This window comes from Pelophylax lessonae (assembly GCF_965119305.1).
Source record: "Pelophylax lessonae genome assembly, chromosome: 2".
Taxonomy (NCBI): domain Eukaryota; kingdom Metazoa; phylum Chordata; class Amphibia; order Anura; family Ranidae; genus Pelophylax; species Pelophylax lessonae.
This window is the reverse complement of record NC_138769.1, coordinates 257746713-257765319: the sequence shown is the minus strand read 5'-3', so window position 1 is coordinate 257765319 and position 18607 is coordinate 257746713.

Sequence of the window (18607 nt, the reverse complement as noted above, 5' to 3'; positions counted from 1 at the left end):
GACGTAGTCTTCTTGATTCACATCAATTGGGTTATGTTGTCTCCGCAGGAGTAGGACTAGGCAGAAAGAAAAAACGTTCTGGCTCCACCCTAGGGGCAGTTCCAGAGGGTATATCCTCCCTCTCTCTGCTACAAGGAATCAGTTTTTTTCTGTCTAGTCAGGAGTAAGGACCTAAGTTCCTTGCTGGGATCTTTTGGTCCTGGCAAGATTTTTTTTTAGAAAAAATATTTTTTTAGGTAGTTTTCTACAGTGTTTTTTCCTGTGAGATCTTCAAGCAATTATGCCGGATCTGGGCGACACTAGTGGTCACCCCAGCCGGCCTACGAGCGCGCGCAGACCATTGCATCGCGCTTGGTCGGCCGCGACACATTCAAGTAAGTATGTGGGGCCGGGCGACGGGCTGGATGTTGATATCCAGTGGTCACCCCGGTTTCTGCCTACGAGCGCGTGCAGACCAGAGCTCCGCGCTGGGTCGGCCGCGACGGAGTCCCATTGGAGGGACTGACCTTGCGAGTTAAAAGTCTCGCTTGGACGCCAGGAACCAGAGAGTCGAGGCGTCCGGAGTGGTCAACAAACCCCACCCCGGTGGAGAGGGTATTGTGAAGAGAGGGTGCCTGTCGGTTCGGTATGGTGAGTAAATGTTTCCTTTTTTCCTCGTTATGAGGCAGTATGGAATATGGGCCCCTCCATACATGGTCAGTATCTATCTGACACTAAAAATCCCCCTTGTAAATACAATGGGCAAGCGGACTTGGTTTGGGAGCTAACACTCTACCCAGCAGACTGCAGTATTGCAGCAGACATAGGAGGTATAATCCCACCTTAATTGTAGTGGACCTCCTGCAGATCGATAAACCGCCATCAGCATGATATACAGGTGGATGTGCTGGGAAAACTAGACTTCGGCAATCCGCCGCCATTTTGCTGTAGACCAGGTACATGTATGTCCGCAGGTCACTTCGGCCGCCATTTTTTTGGAGTCTATTGTCTCCTGTATGGGGGCGGCCATGTTTGAAGAGCCCAGCTGACCTCGAGGAGAGCTGGGAACGCCGGAAGGCGTACACAGGGGGCGGAGCCACTTCCTTCTACCCGGGAAAACGAACACAGCTCTTTCCAGTCTGTAAGAGACAAACGCTGACTGCAGTTGGTAGGAAACTTCTCTGCATCGGGTGGTGAGCCTTGAGGGTCCCTCTCTCTCTCTGTGGGGATCAAGAAGCAGGTACTCTGAGGGGCGCTATTGCGCTAGGGGGATACACATAAAAAAAAAAAAAAGTTGTTTTTTCTGGCAGAGGTGTCCTGAGTTAACATGGACCCTGCCACTCATGTATCTCCACTGGATCCCCTCGAGGTGTCTGCAGGATCCTCCAGCACCCCACTGACGATTGAATCATTGTCAGCTATTATGGAAACTTTTGTGTCCCGGGTGGAAGTGGCTTGTCAGGGACAGGGCGCAAGAAAGCGACCCCCGCCTAACCCCATATTATCTGAAACTTCGGATTCAGAATCTGAGCCTATTTCTGCAGTTGCAGGTACCTCATCTGGGATTGGTGTCTCGGGTACTGTCTCTTCAGACAGTGAGGAGGATGTTTCGGCATCAGCCATAGCCCGAGAGGAAGCGTTGGTAAACGCACTCATTGTATCTGTTCAAGAAACCTTAAGATTACAGGGTACTCCTTCGGAAATAGCTGAAACTGAAATCCCCTTTGGGACTAAAAAACGCATCAAAGTGGCGAAGGTTTTTCCATTGCCCAAATGTTTTGGCAATCCAATCAAAGAAGAATGGAGTCTGCCAAAACGCACTTCTGCTATTTCTAAACGCATTAACAGGCGTTATCCGTTTGAGGAAACCCTCATTAAGAAATGGACAGAACCACCTGTGGTGGATTCACCAATTGCTAGATTGAATAAAGCCACGGTTATTCCTTTAGAAGACGCTCCGTCTTTTAAAGATCCGGTGGATCGCAAGATAGAAGCTATGTCTCGCACCATGTTTTCCTTGATTGGATCAGCTTTCAGACCAATAATTGCTATTGGGCTGGTTTCGCAGACTGTAACTGAATGGACCAAGTGGTTACGCCGGGACTTAGAAGAGGTCCCTCAGGCGGTATCAGATTTGTTGACAGGGGTTACAGTTTGTGTGTGATGCGGCGTTAGACGCCACTCCATTATTGGCGAGAGCATCAGTTTCAGCAGTGGTTCTCCAGCGTACACTGTGGCTAAAAGGTTGGTTAGCCGACCAAGGTTCCAAAAAAGCATTGGCTAATATCCCCTTTTTAGGAGAGCGTTTATTTGGAGCCAACTTAGATGAGATCATTAAGGATCTCACGGGAGGAAAGAGCACCTTTTTACCGCAAAATGTTAAGGGTAAAGGACCTCGTCAAAGACGAGGGCCTTCTTTCTCTGCTCACAAAAAATTTTTTCGCCCCGCGGGTGAAAATATTAAGTCCTCCAAAGCTCCTTCAGGAGGCTTCAGGGGTCGTTGGTCGGGCAAGCAAAGGCCCGCCCCCTCCAGACCTGAAGATAAGTCTACCAAAGCCTGAAGGTGCGCCCCCACCCATAACTGGGGTGGGGGGACGTCTTCGCCGGTTCCCGGATCCATGGCTTTCCAGAATCCCGGACAAGTGGGTTTGCGAAATCATAAGGTCAGGGTACAAGATCGAGTTTCGATCTCTCCCACCGGCGCGATTCTTCCCTTCCAATATCCGACTATCCCCGGATCGTTTAGAAGATCTGCGGAGAGCAGTCACGGATTTACTACAACAAGGAGTGGTAGTCCACGTTCCTTGGACAGAACGCTTTCAGGGGTTTTATTCAAACCTATTTACAATACCCAGGAAAGAGGGCAAAGTGCGTCCAATTCTGGACTTAAGGGCACTCAATTCCTTTCTCAATATAAGAAAATTCAAGATGGAATCCATTCACACAGTAGCAGCCTTCCTGCATCCAGGGGATGTCCTAGCGTCCATAGACATTAAGGACGCCTATCTTCACATTCCCATTTTCGCAGGACATCAGCGGTTTCTACGTTCTTCCGTAGAAGAGAACCACTATCAGTTTGCGGCATTACCTTTCGGTCTCGCCACGGCTCCTCGGGTCTTCATGAAGGTGTTGGCCCCAATGTTGGCACTACTTCGCCAAAGAGGCATATCGATTCTAGGTTACCTAGACGATCTCCTGCTTCATGCAGAGTCTCCTCAGACCCTGCTACAAAACATAGAAATTACTATAATTTCTTTACAGGAATTCGGGTGGCTGGTGAACCAGCAAAAGTCATTTCTGGTTCCCACCCAGAGGCTCGAATATCTGGGTCTAATTCTAGACACAGTCAGGACAAGAGTTTTCCTTCCGGTAGGGAAACTCCGGAAGATTCAATCAGCAGTCCAGTTGTTACTATCCAACAGCTGGTCTTCCCTTCGGACTTGCATGAGGGTTCTGGGGTTGATGGTGGCTTCCTTCGAAGCAGTCCCATTTGCCCAGTCCCATACCCGAATTCTTCAGCAAGAGATTCTCCTCAGATGGAATCGGAATCCGGAAACCCTGGACTATCGGATCCGACTGAGCGAACAGACCAGAGAGTCTCTGGTCTGGTGGCTTCGGTTTCCGATGCTCAGCCAGGGAAAGTCATTTCTGCCAATATATTGGACGATAGTGACCACGGATGCCAGCCTATCCGGATGGGGAGGAATTCTCGGTCAGTTATCCGTTCAGGGACTTTGGTCCCCAGAAGAATCCAGGTTACCGATAAATGTATTGGAACTGAGAGCGATCAGACATTGTCTGATTCACTGGACCGAGCAGCTCCAGGGCTGCCCGGTTCGGATCCAGTCGGACAACGCCACGGCTGTGGCTTATGTCAATCACCAGGGGGGCACCAAGAGTGTCCGGGCGGCCAAGGAAGTGGCTTGCATTCTTCGCTGGGCGGAACGGTTTGTTCCAACTATCTCTGCGGTGTTCATTCCGGGGGTGGAGAATTGGCAGGCAGATTATCTCAGCCGTCAGACTCTGGATCAGGGGGAATGGTCCCTCCATCCAGAAGTTTTCCACCAGTTGTGCCTACGTTGGGGCACCCCGGATGTGGATCTGTTGGCATCACGATTCAACAGGAAAGTACAGAGATTCGTGGCTCGCTCCCGCGATCCTCTAGCAGAGACCGCAGACGCACTGTTCGCCCCGTGGGGGCAATACCAGCTAATGTATGCCTTCCCTCCTCTCGGGTTACTGCCAAGACTTCTTCGCAGGATAGAGGAGGAAGGAATTCCAGTAATCCTGGTAGCTCCGGACTGGCCTCGCCGAGCTTGGTACACCGACTTGGTCAGACTGGTGGTGGACGTCCCGTGGAGACTTCCTCTCAGGGAGGATCTACTGTCTCAGGGACCGATCTTCCATCCTGCTTTACGATCGCTGGCTTTAACGGCCTGGCTATTGAGACCCAGGTGCTGAAGGACAAGGGATTGTCAGCTTCAGTTATTCCTACTCTAGTTAAAGCAAGGAAAGCGACTTCCAGAAAGATTTATCATCGCACCTGGAAGTCCTACATTGCATGGTGTGAACCCCTGGGGTTCCACCCACGATCTTATTCGGTTAGTCGAATATTAGCTTTTCTGCAACAAGGGGTTGAGCAGAAACTGGCTTTGAGCACTATCAAGGGTCAGGTCTCAGCATTAGCTATCTTCTTTCAGAAGCCTTTGGCTACTCATTCCTTGGTGCGGAATTTCATCCAGGGGGTGCGACATCTGGCTCCGCCAGTGCGCGCGCCGTTACCACCCTGGGATCTTAATTTAGTATTGTCGGTTCTTCAGAAACCTCCCTTTGAAGATATTAGGGAGATTCCTCTACCTACGTTGTCCCAGAAGGTGGCCTTCTTGGTGGCTATCACTTCTGCACGCAGGGTGTCCGAACTGGCCGCATTATCTTGTCGTTCCCCATATCTGGTGGTTCATAGAGATAAGGTGGTTCTTCGTCCGAATCCATCCTTCCTACCAAAAGTGGTTTCAGAATTTCATCTGAATGAAGAAATTGTATTACCTTCCCTGTGTCCTAAGCCCAGTCATCCTCGGGAGTTTGCTTTACACTCCTTGGATGTGGTCCGGGCGATCAGGGTATACTTGAAAACGACAGACTCGTTTCGCAAGACGGATTCACTTTTTGTGATCCCGGATGGACCCAAAAAGGGGTTGCCTGCATCTGCCGCGACTATTTCCAAATGGATCAGACAGACGGTGGTACAGGCTTATTCTATTAAGGGTCGGGAGCCCCCGTTCCCTGTTAAGGCGCACTCCACTCGGGCACTTAGTGCGTCATGGGCCTTTCGCCATCAGGCGTCAGTGGTCCAGGTGTGCAAGGCGGCTACCTGGTCGTCGGTGCATACCTTTACAAAACATTATAAAGTTGATGTAATGGCATCGTCTGATGCCTCGTTTGGCCGCAAGGTTTTGCAGGCCGCCATTTGAGGAGACCAGTGGTCTACCTCGAGGGTTTTTTTCCATTGGAATTTTTATTTGAGTCTCATTCTTTGCTTATAATGAGCCTTTAAAACTTCTAGTTGGCACCGGTTGGGCCTTCTAGATTGGATTTTGATTTCTGTCAATCCCACCCCTCATTTGTGGCACTGCTTCTGGATGTCCCAATTGATGTGAATCAAGAAGACTACGTCTGTCAATGAGCGACAGAGAAAATCGGATTTTTGTAAGATCTTACCGTAAAATCCTTTTCTCTTAGCTCATTGACAGACGTAGTACCCGCCCCTCTATCATTGAGTTGGGTTGGGTTAAATTCTCTGTTGCTGCTTTATAACAGAACTGATTCCTTGTAGCAGAGAGAGGGAGGATATACCCTCTGGGACTGTTGTCTCCGCAGGAGTAGGACTAGGCAGAAAGAAAAAACGTTCTGGCTCCACCATAGGGGCAGTCCCAGAGGGTATATCCTCCCTCTCTCTGCTACAAGGAATCAGTTCTGTTATAAAGCAGCAACAGAGAATTTAACCCAACCCAACTCAATGATAGAGGGGCGGGTACTACGTCTGTCAATGAGCTAAGAGAAAAGGATTTTACGGTAAGATCTTACAAAAATCCGATTTTATTCATTGCCACAATTGAATAAGGACTTTGGTTTTATGAAAAAATGTATTGAACACTTATAGGTATTTATTTTATTCACTTGAGCACAGAGATTTATCTAATTTTAAATAGGAACCAGTATAATATTTCATTCACATATTTTATCACCAATATATTCTCTAATAGGTTTTTTATTTTGCGCAACACTATTTTACATTTAATAGACTGTATGGAGCTACTGTGATCCCGGTGGAGGTTCCCCCATCCTTTGAGGATCCGGTGGATCGGAGGGCGGAATCTGTGTCCCGCACTATGTTCTCTCTTGCGGGCCTGCTTTAAGACTGGTGTTGCTGGGTTTTCTGGTGTCACACACATTGAGTGAATGGGCTACGCTACTACGCCGTGACCTGGAGGGGAGGCTACTCCCCCTTGCTGTTTCAGAGCTGCTGGACCAACTGGTGAAAGGGCTGCAGTTGTTTGTGCTTCTGCATTGGACACTGCTCCCATGCTGGGCCGTTTGTCCTTTTGGGCAGTGGTCCTCTGGCGCAGGTTGTGGCTGAAGTGTTGGTCTGCGGATCAGCCTTGGATGATTGCTTCACTGATCTTTCCCTCTGGGGATCGTCTGTTTTGGACTTCCTTGGCTGACTTTTTCCAAGTCTCACTGGGGGTTGAAGTACCTTTCTCCCGTAGGCTACAAAGGGTGTGGACCCCCGTCGCTGATGAGGACCCTCCCTTTCAGCACACAGGGAGTTCTCTCGTCCCTCAGGGTCAGTCGATGGGGCAAAGTCCTTCAAGGCTCCCTGGGGGGGTTCCAAGCGACCCTGGTCTGGAAACCGAGAATCAATTCTTTCCAGACCTGCGGACATGGCCGCTTCGGCCTGAAGGATACCCCCACCCATATCTGGCTTGGGGGAACGTCTTTGTCGGTTCCCGGACCCGTGGCTCTCCTTGATTCAAGACAGCGTCCAATACTGGAGTTAAGGAGATGAATTGTTTCGTGCTGGGTCAAAGTTTCAAGATGGAATCCATCACATGGTGTTGGCCTCCCTGCATTGGACTTTCTGGCCTCCAATGGCTGTCAATGATGCCTGCCTTCACATCCCCTGTGCGCAGGACGCCGTTTTCTGTGCCTTGCAGTGGGAGTGGCCCATTATCTATTTGTGGCGTTACCCTTTGGTCTCGCTTCTGTTCCTCAGGTCTTCACATAGGTGGTTGGCTCTAGTTCTGGCGCTGTTGTGACAGCGGGGACTGTCGGTCTGGGAGACTGTTTTTTTCTGGGCCTGACTTGGCCTCACCCTTAGCCATGGGGTTTCTTCCTTCAGGACATACTCCACGAGCTTCGGACTGCAATCAGCTGTTGCTGTCCAGCAAATGGTCGTCCCTTCGGGCCTGTATGTGTGTTCTGGGACTGATGGTGTCGTCCTTCGCGGCGGTCCTTTTCGCTCATTCCACATGAGAATCCTCCAGCAGGACACCCTTCTCAAATGGAACAATAATTACATTTCCCTGGACAAATCTGATTCAGCTGAGCCTGGTGCCCAGGGAGTCACTGATATGGTGGCTTCAGTCCCTGATGCTATCTCCAGGAAAGTCCCTCCTTTTTGATTTATTGGTCTATGTTACCACGGATGTCAGTCTATCTGGGTGGGGAGGAGTTCTCGTGGATTTTCTGTTCAGGGAGTCTGGTCCCTGGAAGTATCCAGGTTAGCCTCTTACTGTGCTGGCACTGGGAGCGATCAGGCTTGCCTGTTTCACTGGACCGAACGTCTTTGGGATTGTCCAGTGCGCTTTCAATCAGACTATGCCACGGCCGTGGCTTGTGTCAATTGCTGAGGTGGTGCCTTAATTGCCCCTGCGGCCTTGGAAGTGGCTGACATCCTCCGATGAGCGGAACGCTTGTTCCAGCTTTCTCTGCTGTTCCCTTTTCAGGAGTGGGAAATGGGCTGGCAGATTTCCTCGGTCGACGGACCTTGGATCTAGGAGAATGCTCTCTCCATCCGGAGGTGTTCCACCAGTTGTGCCCAAGTTGGGGCACTCCAGATAGGGATCTGTTGGCGTCCCGGATCAACAGTGATGTACAGTGGGTTGTGGCCCGCTCCCGGGATTCTCAGGTAGACGCCGCTGAGGCGCTGGTGGCCCCGTGGGGTCTGTATCAGCTACTGTAGGCCTTTACTCCTCTCAGGTTACTACTGTGACTGCTTTGCGGGATAGAGGTGGAAGGGATTCCGATCATTCTTGTGGTTCCAGACTGGTCTCGTTGGGCTTTGTACGCTGACCTGGTTGGGCTGGTCGCGGACGCTCCCTGGGGAATTCCTCTCAGGGAGGACCTGCTGTCAGGGACCAATCTTCCATCCTGTTTTACGGTCGCTGGCTTTGATTGCCTGGCTGTTTATAGCCGGGTGCTGAAGAAAAGGGGATTGTCTACTTCAGTCATCCCTACTCTGCTCACACTAAGGAAAGCGACTTCTAGAACGATGGATCATCGCACGTGGAAGTCATATATTGCGTTGTGTGCGTCTGTTGGGGTTCCCCCAAGCTCTTACTCCGTGGCTCGATTGTTTGCCTTTTTTCCACGGGGAGTTTCTCAAAGGTTGGCCTTGCGTATATCGAGGGTCATGCCTCGGCCTTGGCAATATTATTCCTCAGGCTATTGGCCACTTTTTTCCCTGGTGCATACTTCATCCAGGTGGTGCGACACCTGCTATCTCTGATGCGACTGGTGCAAATTTTCAGGGGATTCCTCTGCTCACTTTGTCCCTGAAGGTGGCCCTTTTTTTCTTTGTGGCTATTACTGCTGCGTGCAGGGTGTCGGTACTGGCGGCGTTGTCCTGTCCGTCTTCCTATCTGATGGTGCATAAGAATACAGGATACTTCGTCCGGAACCGTCCTTCCTTCCCAAGGTGGTTTCCGTTTTTTCCTTTGCATGAAGTCGTCTTGTTTGCCTCCTTGTGTCCTCAGCCTACACATCCGAAGACTTGCATGCATGCTTTGGTTGTGGTTGGGGCATTTTGGGTGTACCTGGCAACTATTGACTTTTTTCGTAAGTCAGATTCCTTTTTTGTGTGCTCACAGATGGCCCTGGGAAAGGGTTGCCTGCATCTGCTGCTACTGTTTCCAGATGGGTCAGGCAGACGGTGGTACAGGATGGTTCAATAAGGGTCAGGTTCCTCCTTTCCCTGTGAAGGCGCTTTCTGCTCGGGCACTTAGTTCTTTCTGGGGTTTTTCGCCGTCCGGCTTCTGTGATTCAGGTTGACGAGGCGGCTACCTGGTCGTCTGGTCCCACCTTTCCAAAGTTTAATAAAGTTGATGTGCTGTCAACTGCGGATGCCTCTTTTTTGCCGCAAAGTTTGCGGGCTGCTGTTTAAGGGGGCCCTTAGTCTCCCTTGAGGGTTTCTGTTTCTCAGGTTGGTCTCGCTGAGTCCTGTTTTACCTGGTGGGCTATGTTTAGCCTTGTGGATTTGTTTCTGCTGTCCCACCCCTCATTTATGGCACTTCTTTGGGACGTCCCTACTGATATTAATCAAGAAGTCTGCGTCTGTCAATGAGCGATTGACTTACCGTAAAATCCTTTTCTCTTAAGCTCATTGACAGACGCAGTACCCGCCCCTCTGTTTTTTGAGTTGGGTTGGTATGATTTCTCTGACACTGCTTTGTTACAGAACTGGCATCCTATAGCACAAAGTGAAAGGGTATACCCCCTGGGACTGCCCATAGGCGTAGCCAGAACTTTTTTTCTGCCTAGTGTCCTACTCCTGTAGGGGGCAGTATAACCCTACTGATATTAATCAAGAAGTCTGCGTCTGTCAATGAGCTTAAGAGAAAAGGATTTTACGGTAAGTCAAAAATCCAGTTTTTCCAGCTGATTACTTAAAAAAGCACTGACAAAACAAACCGGGTCTTAATATGCCTCCCTGGTATGGTCTCACTATGCCAGTAAAGTTGTTCTGATACAATAGGGATTGTGTTTACGGATGCATGTATTGTCACGGCTCAGCATCTTTGTGGCCTCCCCAAATGGTGATAGTACAGTGCATGCATTCTTTATCAGCAGCCATTGGCGTGGGGAAAAAAAAAAGATGAGCTGGCCTGAGTCTATCGTTGTACCATATTCACACAGGTACTTGCTGACGGCTCTCTGCTGCATAAGCAGCCACTGCAGCATTGCCAAAGTCGAAAGTTGAAATGGCTACAGACTCTTCTGGCCTGCTTTAGTAGATCTTCCAACTATGGGTACCTATTTAGGAAATGCTGCACCACCAATTTGAGGACATGTGCCAAGCATGGCACGTGTCAACTTTCCCTGTCTAAGGGAGGACAGGAGGTTTGTGCCATTATCGCACACAGCCATTCCTGGCTGAAGCTGGCTTGGTGTGAACCACCTCTGGGCCTGCCCCTGCAGAGCTGCAAGAATCTCTGTCCTGGTGTGGTTACTGTCCCCTAGACACACCAACTGAAGCACTGCATGCCACTTTTTAGCCTGACTCATTGAATAGCCCCTTGAACATTTGTGGTTCATAGGACCATTCAGAAAAATAGGGTAAGGAGGGGATAGAGCTGACAAATCTTGCATCATCACCACTAGCTGTATGGAGACGTGGCGGCACAACAAGCTGCAGCACTTAGCCCTGTCCTGCATCCTTCCGAATTTCAAGCAGAGTGACCCAGTGTGCTTTGAACAAAATATAGCGTCCCTGACCACGCTTGCTGGACCATGTGTCAGCAATAACCTGGACTTTGCGTCTGACTACCTTGCCCAACGATGCCACAACATTGCCTTCCACGTGATGATAGAGAGCTGGAATGGCCTTACGTGAAAAGAAATAGCAACTGGGAACTTGCCATTGAGGTATAGCACATTCTGCAAATTCACGGAAGGGGAACAAAATCCACCAGACGGAAAGGCAAAAGTTGTAAAGCCAGCAGCATTGACAAGCTTGCATTTAGACGCTGGGCATGTGGGTGGCAGTAACTGAATTTTTTTTTTTTTGCTGCGGCAGATGGGGCAGAGAAATTTTGCCAGCTATAATCTACAGCTGGTGGCGTGCTATTGGCAGATGTGCTGCAAGGACCGAGGACACCCTGCGCTAGACCATCATCCCTGTCAGAGGAGGCTACTGAGAGGTCATGAGGTATAGCGGGGGTAGACTGAGGTGAGCGAGGAGGTGGAACAGAATTGCATCCCTTTTGTGTGGCTTTTAGGTGCTTTTTCCAAGTAGTGGGAGGTTAAATTCCTTGTCAAGCATGTGGTACTCAAATGGCTGTGGTTTTTTTTTTTGTCACGCATGATGTGCTTGAGACAAAGTTTGCAAATTGCAACAGTGTGACCGGCTGCACATGTGCTAAAAAAAGGCCCAGACAGCTGTGGGAAGGGTGGTGGGAAATAACAGCTCCACAATGTGATGGAAAAGGGTGGCTGCTTCCTACTCATCCATGATGGCTGTCTCATTGGGTTGTGCTTCACCCTCACTTTCCTCCTCTGCTCTATCCGGCACCCAAGTTGTGTCAGTGAACTCATCATCTCCTTCATCCTCAATACCACAGGAGACAACTTGGCTATATGCTGCGGCTGGGGGAACATGACTGCCAATTTGTGTACCAATATTCTCCCCTCTCTGTAGGCTCATGTTTCAACCTTCCTCAACCTCAGAACCAGCTTCTGAATCAAGTAATGGCTGTGCATCGTCAAGGAGAAAATGACTGACGCTGTGTTCAAATAACCCAGCAGACTCCTTAATGCCTGATGCTGGGGCTATGGCGGGAATAGCTGTGGACAAGGAGGCAAATCTAGCCACTCTGGCAGCTGCAGTGGATGTGCACTAGTCTCTGCTTGGGTGACAGAGGATAAGGATGGTTTAGTAAGCCAGTCCATCACCTCCTCTGCATGCTGTGGCTGGATAACACGGGCAACATCACTAAAAGGAGGATATGATGCCCTGCCTGAGGACTGACCATGTCCACTTTTGTCTGTGGACACATACGCTGCTGGCCCGTTCACAGTGCCATGGGAACATCTGTCTCTCTTTGTTGGCCCCGAGACATGATGGGAAGGTGCTTATTAACAAAATGTAATTAAGATGTAGAAATGTGTACGTGGATGCACTTTATTCAATGGAAAGTGACGTTTGGTGCACTTTACCCTGTGTACTCATTACACAGACACACTCCACCGACGCACTACAATTATACTGCAGAAAAATTGCAGTAACGCACAGAAATATACTGCGTTAAACATGCAGTAACATCGAAATGTAAAGCATTAAACGTGCAGTATTGCACAGAAATATACTGCGTGAAGCGTGCAGTAACGCACTGAAATATACTGCATTAATGGTGCAGTAACACTGAAATATACTGCGTTAATGGTGCAGTAACACACTGAAATATACTGTGTTGAACGTGCAGTAACGCACAGAAATATACTTTGTTAAATGTGCACTAACGCACTGAACTATAATGCAGTAAACTTGTCTTGACAAAACAAACACACTAAAGTAGAAAGGAATGGTCACTCTCTACACTCACTGAACTATCACTAGATTCACACGGAAAAAAAAAATGAATGTTTACTACACTCACACTGACTGAATGATCACTAGATTCACACTAAACTGATATTCCACACTGACAAAAGAATCAGAATAGCACACTGTAGCTGGATACAAACTATACAATTCTCTTTAGATGTTTTCCTTTAAATTTACCAAAGCCATATAATATGAGGTCAAACCTAAACACTTTCAATTTGTATGCATTCAGGCAAGCCCTTGCACTACATAGTTGAAGGTAAACGTAAAGGAATTCGAACAACAAAAGTTTTATAGTGTGTATCCAGCTTTACTCTCCAGTAGCACTGAACAGAGCCCTGTTCTCTCTCTCTCTCCATGCCAATATCAAACTAGAAATGGCCACTGTTGAAAGAATACTTTTATAGTGTGGGGTGGGACAAAGAGCAGTGAGCCATGATTGGATACAGTCATCATTACTTTCTCCAAACATTGCTGTGACAGTGCTCTGTGCACTGATTGGACAAAGCTTTCATTGCTGCAGCCAAACAGGACTTCTAATGCACTGTGCGGCAGAGCAGTGCATTGTGGTTATTAGACGGATTGAATGCCCCGATAATTCGGGTGTTCGGCCCAAATTCATACTCGGCCAAACCTTTTCGCTCATCCCTACAAATGAATAAAGACCACACTAGTAATTGCAAGGCTGAACAGAGTTGACAGCAAAAGCTAGCCCTGCGGAGCCAGACTTTAAAGTGTGAGGGGTGGGTGGGAAATAGTAGAGCCCCCCTTCTTGCACAAGTCCCTTTAGGGAAAGCAATTTTTTCCCTGATTATAGATGACTTCCAAGGCCCCAAACAGGGCCATGCATGCACCGGCCGCCATCAGCCCTTCTGCAGGCCTTCTAAAAGCTGGTGTATGGGAAGCGGACTAATCGACACTTGCTATTAAGCCTCTCCCTATCTGCATGTAATATGCACACTGTAATCTGGGACTGACAGTGATCAACCGGTTGCCATGTGTAATCAAGATACTCTAAATGAGTCTGTTACAACTCTCGCTGTACAAGGATTCCCTACTCTGACAGTGTCAATCCTTTTCCTTATAGGGCCAGTCAACTGGCCAATTTAACTCTCTTCAAACAATTCTTCAAAGGAAGACGCGGATGAGGATGATCTTTAACCACTTTCAGACTGGAGGATTTTCCTGCTTAATGACCAGGCCACTTTTTTCAACTTGGCACTGCGTGACTTTAACTAACAATTGCGCAGTCATGCAATTCTGTACCCAAACAAAATTTACGTCCTTTTTTTCCCACAAACAGAGCTTTCTTTTGGTGGTATTTGATCACCTCTGCACTTTATATTTTTTGCGATATTGATAAAAAAAAAAAAGAGCGAAAATTTTGAGAAAAAAATGACATTTTCTACTTTGTCTTTTAAAAAATATCCAATATACTCAATTTTTGTCACATTTTGGCCAAAATGTATCTAGGTACATGTCTTTGACAAAATCTCAACAAGCGTATTTTTATTGTTTTGGGCAAAAGTTATTGCGTCTACAAACTATGGTGTAAATACTGGAATTTATGCAGCTTTTACTTTCTGACTGCCTATCTCATTTCATGAAGTTCTAAAATAGCAGGGCAGTACAACGCCCCCAAATTACCACTTTTTGGAAAGTAGACATCCTAAGGAATGTCCTGAGAGGCATGTCTAGCTCATTGAATATTACATTTTTTTGTCACAGGTGTTTGAAAAATGACTAAAAAAAAAAAGCAATTTTTTTTTTTATACAAAGTTGTCATTGAAATTATATATTGCTCACGCATGCCATGGGTATATGTGTAATTTTAATTGAAGGACATAAAATGCCAAGATAGCACAACCCCCCCCCCCCCCAATGACCCCATTTTGCAAAGTAGAAACTCCAAGCTATTTGCTGAAAAGCATGGGGAATCCATGGAATATTTTATATTTTGCCACAAGTTTCTGGAACAATATTTTTTTTTTTACACAAAGTCGTCACTAAATGATATATTGCTCACACACGCCATGGGTATATGTGAAATGACACCCCAGAATATATTCTGCTGCTTCTCCTGAGTACAGGGATACCACATATGTGAGACTTTTTGGGAGCCTAGCTGTGTACGGGACCCTGAAAACCAATCACCACCTTCAGGTTTTCTAATGGCGTAAATTCCTTATTTCACTTCCTCACTACCTATCACGGTTTCAGGGGCCCTGAAATTTCAAGATGGCACAACCCCCCCCCCCCAAATTACCCCATTTTGGAAAGTAGACACCCCAAGCTATTTGCTGAGAGGCATGTTGAGTCCATGGAATATTTAATATTTTGCCACAAGTTTTGGGAAAATTACATTTCTCTGTCGCTCATTGACAGACGTAGTCTTCTTGATTCACAAGAACTGGGTTATGTTGTCTCCGCAGGAGTAGGACTAGGCAGAAAGAAATAACGTTCTGGCTCCACCCTAGGGGCAGTCCCCGAGGGTATATCCTCCCTCTCTCTGCTACAAGGAATCAGTTTTTTTCTGTCTAGAGGCGGCTACCTGGTCGTCGGTGCATACCTTTACAAAACATTATAAAGTTGATGTAATGGCATCGTCTGATGCCTCGTTTGGCCGCAAGGTTTTGCAGGCCGCCATTTAAGGAGACCAGTGGTCTACCTCAAGGGTTTTTTTCCGTTGGAAATTTTTATTTGAGTCTCATTCTTTGTTTATAATGAGCCTTTAAAACTTCTAGTTGGCACCGGTTGGGCCTTCTAGATTGGATTTTGATTTCTGTCAATCTCTCCCCTCATTTGTGGCAGTGCTTCTGGATGTCCCAGTTCTTGTGAATCAAGAAGACTACGTCTGTCAATGAGCGACAGAGAAAATCGGATTTTTGTAAGATCTTACCGTAAAATCCTTTTCTCTTAGCTCATTGACAGATGTAGTACCCGCCCCTCTATCATTGAGTTGGGTTGGGTTAAATTCTCTGTTGCTGCTTTGTGACAGAACTGATTCCTTGTAGCAGAGAGAGGGAGGATATACCCTCTGGGACTGCCCCTAGGGTGGAGCCAGAACGTTTTTTTCTTTCTGCCTAGTCCTACTCCTGCGGAGACAACATAACCCAGTTCTTGTGAATCAAGAAGACTACGTCTGTCAATGAGCTAAGAGAAAAGGATTTTACGGTAAGATCTTACAAAAATCCGATTTTTTTTTTAACACAAAGTTGTCACTAAATGATATTTTTCTCACAGATGCCATGGGACACCCCAAAATACATTCTGCTGCTTCTCCTGAGTATGGGGATACCCCATGTGTGAGACTTTTTGGCAGTCCAGCCAATCACTGCCTTCAGGCTTTCCAAGGGTGTAAATTGTTGATTTCACTCCTCCCTACCTATCACAGTTTCGGAGGCCATGAAATGCCAAGAAAGCACAACCCCCCCAAATGACCCCTTTTCGGAAAGTAGACACCTTAAGCTATTTGCAGAGAGGCATGTTGAGTGTTTTGCAGATCTCACTTTTTGTCACAAAGTTTTGAAAATTGAAAAAAGAAGGAAAAAAATGCATTTTCTCTGTCGCTCATTGACAGACGTAGTCCTCCTTGATTAATATCACCTCGGGTTATGCTGCCCTCTACATGAGTAGGACTAGACAGGAAAGAAAACGTTCTGGCCACACCTTAGGGGCAGTCCCAGAGGGTATATCCTCTCTCCCTCTGCTACAGCAGTCAGTTTTTTTCTGTCTAGTTAGGAGTAAGGACCTAAGTTCCTTGCTAGGATCTTTCGGTCCTGGCAAGATTTTTTAGAAATACTTTTTTAGGCAGCTTTTCTTCTCCAGTGTTCCTGTGAGATCTTCAAGCAAGTACCCTGAAACTGGGCGACGGACTGGATGTTGAGATCCAGTGGTCACCCCAGTTCAACCTACGAGCGCGTGCAGGCCATAGCTCCGCGCTGGGTCGGCCGCGACATAGTCCCACTGGACGGAGAGTTAAACGTCTCGCCTGGACGCCAATGACCAGTTACAAACTAAGTCACGGCGTCCGTATTGGTCGACAGCCCCCCCACCCCGGTGGAGAGGGGTTCTGTCAGGAGTTGGCGCCCGCCTGGTTCCGGTAAGGTAAGTAAGATGTTCCCCCTCTCCCCTTGTTGGGTTTGTTGGTGGACGCGGGCCCCTCTCTGGGATGGATGGACGTGATCCTAGTAAGTGTCATTGATCCCCCTCTTAAGAGCTTGGTTTGGGAGCTGACTATCTATAGTCACTATATGACACTATAAGGGAGATGACTGAAGTCAGTGGCCGACTGCTAAAAGGCATTACTATTAAGGTATAGAGGTATCTTACCTGACAGAATGTGTATACAGGCCGATGCTTATGCCTGGATTACCGCATCCGCAGGTCGCCATCCTTCCATAAAACTGGTCACCTCCGCAGGCCGCACAGCCTCCCGCAGGCCGCACAGGCTGAGGACTACCTCCCACAGGCCACACAGGCCGAGGACTACCTCCCACAGGCCGCACACCTCCCGCAGGCCGCTGCTACCTTACAAGCCGTCGCTATCCTCCACAGGCCGCCGCCATTTTCTCGCAGATCACACGGGGCCGCCATTTTGGCGTAGCCTCGTGTCTCCAGCATGGGGGCGGCCATGTTTGAGGTGACCAAACACCTCAAGGAGCAATGGGGAGGCGCTGGAAGGCGTGTAAAGGGGCGGAGCCGCCTCCTTTACCCGGGAAAGCAAGCCAAAGACTTCCTGTCTGTAACAGACAGTGCTGGAAGCAGGGTGTATAGAAACTTCTGAGCATCAGGTGGTGAGCCTTGGGGTCTCTCTCTCTCTCTCTCTCTCTGTAGGGGTCCTAAAGCAGGTAACACTGAGGGGCGCTGCTGCGCTGGGGGACTAAAGAAAAAAAAAAAGAAAAGTTTTATTTTTTGATTGCAATTAATTTTTTCTGGCAAGTGTCTTATATAATCATGGACCCTGCCACACATGTATCCCCACCTGATCCCCTCGAGGTGGCCGCAGGACCCTCCCGTGCCTCACAGAGTATTGATGCATTATCAGCAGTTTTGGAGTCTTTGGTATCCCGGGTGGAGATGGCCTGTCAGGGACGGGGGTCAAGAAAGCGACCCCCGCCTACCCCTATTTCATCTGATACTTCAGATTCTGAGATGGTCATTGCAGCTGCAGGACCCGCTGCAGGGGCTGTTGTCTCAGGTAATGTTCCCTCAGATAGTGAGGAGGACGGTTCTACCTCCGCCATAGCACAAGAAGAAGCGTTGGTGGACGCACTAGTTGTGTCTGTCTGGGAAACCTTAAGACTTGAGGTTACACCGGCAGAGGTAACCGAGATGGAAATTCCCTTTGGTACTAGTAAGCCTACCAAGACGGCGACGGTTTTCCCCTTACCCAAATGTTTTGGTAATCTAATTAAAGAAGAATGGGATCGTCCGAAACAAACCCCTGCTATTTCCAAACGCATTGCTAGACGCTATCCGTTTGAGGAATCCCTACTTAAAAAATGGACGGTACCACCAGCGGTGGATTCACCGATTTCCAGACTAAATAAAGCCACTGTTATCCCGTTGGAGGACGCTCCGTCCTTTAGGGATCCGGTGGATCGAAAAGTGGAAACGGAATCCCACTCCATCTTTACCCTGATAGGGTCAACCTTTAGGCCAGTGATTGCCATTGGTTTAGTGTCACAAACATTAACAGAATGGGCCAAATGGTTACGCCGTGACTTAAAGGGGAAAAGTATCCCCCAGGCAGCGTCTGATTTGATGGAGCAAATTATACAAGGACTACAGTTCGTCTGTGACGCAGCCCTGGATGCCACTCCCTTGTTAGCGCATGCATCGATGTCAGCAGTAGTCCTCAGACGTGTGCTGTGGTTAAAGTGTTGGTCGGCGGATCAAGGTTCCAAGAAAGCTTTGGCGAATCTCCCTTTTCAGGGGGATCGCCTATTTGGGGCCACCCTAGATGAGATCATAAAGGATGTCACTGGGGGCAAGAGCACTTTTTTGCCGCAGACTGCTAAAGCT